Source organism: Palaemon carinicauda, chromosome 6, assembly GCF_036898095.1.
Source record: "Palaemon carinicauda isolate YSFRI2023 chromosome 6, ASM3689809v2, whole genome shotgun sequence".
In the NCBI taxonomy this organism is placed as follows: Eukaryota; Metazoa; Arthropoda; class Malacostraca; order Decapoda; family Palaemonidae; genus Palaemon; species Palaemon carinicauda.
Window position 1 is genome coordinate 12,074,250 of NC_090730.1, and position 3,060 is coordinate 12,077,309.

Below are 3,060 nucleotides of genomic sequence, written 5' to 3' on the forward strand. Positions count from 1 at the left end.
CACTCACCCTGGACTTAATCGTCCCAATTAAGACCACTGTTCCTCGCAGAGTTAAACAGTAGGGTTAACTACACGACCCACTGCTACCACAGATCTCTTAAGTTCCTCTACTTGCTTCGCATAGTGGCGAAAGAACACCCTGGAAGACTTCCAGCCCGTGTATGAACGGAGATGTTCAAAATCCATACAATTAAAGAAATTTAGGGATGAGGCAACTTTCCTCGGATCGTGACCTGCGGGTGTACTGTCAGGATCCGCTCTGCGAATAAAATATGTGATTTTCGCTCTGAGTTGATTGAGAGATAGATTTGAGCCTGATGTTTCTCCCCTGAATAGTTGACCACCCTTGAAGTCTGAAGTTCTACGAAGATAGACCTTTAGGCATTCTACTGGACATAGAGATGCATCTTCTTTCAGAGGGCAGATTTTCCAGGGACCCCACCTGTTGGTGGGTAACTCATTCTTGGCGAGAAACGTAGGATCCGGAAACAGGTTCAGCTCCCCCCCATCCAGGAACTGAACACGACCTGCCTCTCTCGAGAGAGCTACGATCTCACTAACCCTGGCCCCGGACGCGAGTGCAAATAGGAAAATAACTTTTTGCGTTAAATCCTTTAACGCACATTCTTCATTGCTCAACAGGGAGGCGAAATGAAGAACTTTGTCTAAAGACCATGAGATGGGCTTTGGAGGTGCTGAAGGTCTGAGCCTAGCGCAGGCTTTCGGAACTTTATTAAAGATCTCGTTACCTAGGTCGATCTGGAAGGCAAATAAAATGGGTCTCATCAAAGCAGATTTACACACTGAAATCGTGTTAGCTGCCAACCCTTGGCCATGGAGGTGGATGAAGAAAGATAAGCAGAAGTCTGTTGAGATCTCCTGCGGATTCTTTGCCTTTACAAAGGCCACCCATTTTCTCCAAGATGACTCATATTGCCTTCTAGTCGATTTGCACTTATATTCCTCTAGGAAGTCTATGCTGGCTTTCAAAATCCCGAAACGCTTTCTCACCGCTAGGGCGAGAAAATCATGAGCTACAGGGTCTGGGTTTTCTGTAATGAAGCGCAGACAGTCGACTTCTGGACTCGCTGGGTCAGAACTGGATGTGGTAGCGGCACGAACTTCATCTGTAGCTCCAACGCCAAGGGGAACCACATACTGTTCGCCCACTTGTGGGCCACTATTGCCGCTACCCCCTTGAAGGATCTCAGTTTGTTGAGGACCCTCAACAGAAGGTTGTGAGGAGGGAACAGATAAATCCTGGACCATCTGTTCCAGTCGAGGGACATTGCGTCCACTGCTTCCGCTAAGGGGTCCTCGTACGGGAACACATACAGGGGCAACTTCTTGTTGTCTTTCGTCGCAAAGAGGTCTATTTGCAGTTCTGGGACTTGATTCAGAATGAAGGAAAATGATCCTGCGTCTAAGGACCATTCCGACTCTATCGGTGTGAACCTGGATAGAGCGTCCGCTGTCACATTGCGGACTCCTTGAAGGTGAACTGCCGACAGGTACCACTTCTTCTTTTCCGCCAATCGGAAAATGGCTAACATCACTTGGTTGAGAGGTGGTGACCTCGACCCTTGTCGATTCAAGCATCTCACAACCACCTCGCTGTCCGTCACCAATCTTATGTGGATCGAGTGACGCGGGGAGACTTTCTTTAAGGTAAGGAGCACTGCCATAGCTTCTAGAAAGTTTATATGAAAGGTCCTGAATAGCTTGGACCAAGTCCCCTGGACTTTTTTCCGATAGGTGACCTCCCCATCCCTTCTTTGAGGCGTCTGAGTGAATCGTCATCGACGGGGGAGGTGGCTGAAGAAGAACCGACTTCTTTAGATGTCTGGCTTGGGACCAAGGTCTGAGAAGAGTACGTAGCCGAGGTGGCACTGGTCTTCTCAGGTCTCTTCGCGCGTTTGATGCATACCTTCTCCAAACTCCGGTTGCATCCTTTAGCTGTGCTCTTAGCACTGGGTCTGTCACTGAAGCAAACTGGAGAGAGCCTAGTACCCTCTCCTGTTCGCGTCTTGATATCCTTTCGGAATCTAGAAGTCTCTTGACAGAGCCCGCTATCTCCTTCCTTTTCTTCGTCGGGATGGAGAAACTGTGTGACAAAAGGTCCCAGTGGATTCCCAGCCACTGGAACTTTTGGGATGGAGAAAGTCGAGACTTTTTTCTGTTGATCTTGAAGCCTAGGTACTCTAGGAACTGGATCACCTGACTCGAAGCTTGCAAGCATTCGGTCTCGGATGCTGCCCACACCAGCCAGTCGTCCAGGTAGGCTACTACCTAAATTCCCTTTAGGCGTAATTGTTTGAGAGCTGCGCTCGCAAGCTTCGTGAAAATCCTTGGGGCTATGTTTAGCCCGAATGGCATGGCTCTGAAGGCGTACAGTCTCCGTTGTAGCCTGAACCCTAGGTAGGGGGAGAGTCGACGGCTGATTGGAATGTGCCAATAGGCGTCTGACAAGTCTATAGAGACTGAGTATGCCCTCTTGGGCAGTAAGGTCCTTATGTGTTGCAGTGTTAGCATCTTGAATTTGCTATTCACTATGAACTTGTTGAGTGGTGACAAGTCCAGAATGACTCTGAGCTTTTCCGAGTCTTTCTTGGGAACACAAAACAGCCTCCCTTGGAATTTGATGGACTTCACCTTTCGGATCACATTTTTCTCCAACAGTTCTTGAACGTACTCCTCCAAAACGGGGGTGGAGTGTTGGAAAAAACCGAAGGCATGGGGGTGGAGTGCTGTACCAGCTCCAACCCAGTCCATTCTTGAGTAGGCTTTGGGCCCAGGGATCGAAGGTCCAGCGATCCCAAAATTTCATCAGTCTCCCTCCTACCGGTATCATTTCACTTGGGACTGCCGTCCTGAGGTCTTGCCTCCCTGACCACGACCACCTCTGAATCCCCTTCCCCTTGAGGGGCGCCTAGACGAGCCTCTGGCTGCTCCTCTAGGTTTTGCACGAAAGGAAGAAGACTGTCCTTCGAACATTGGGGTGAATGTGGTTGACTGACCTGGCAAAGGCAATTGCAGTTGCTGTTGCTGTCTATAAGGCTT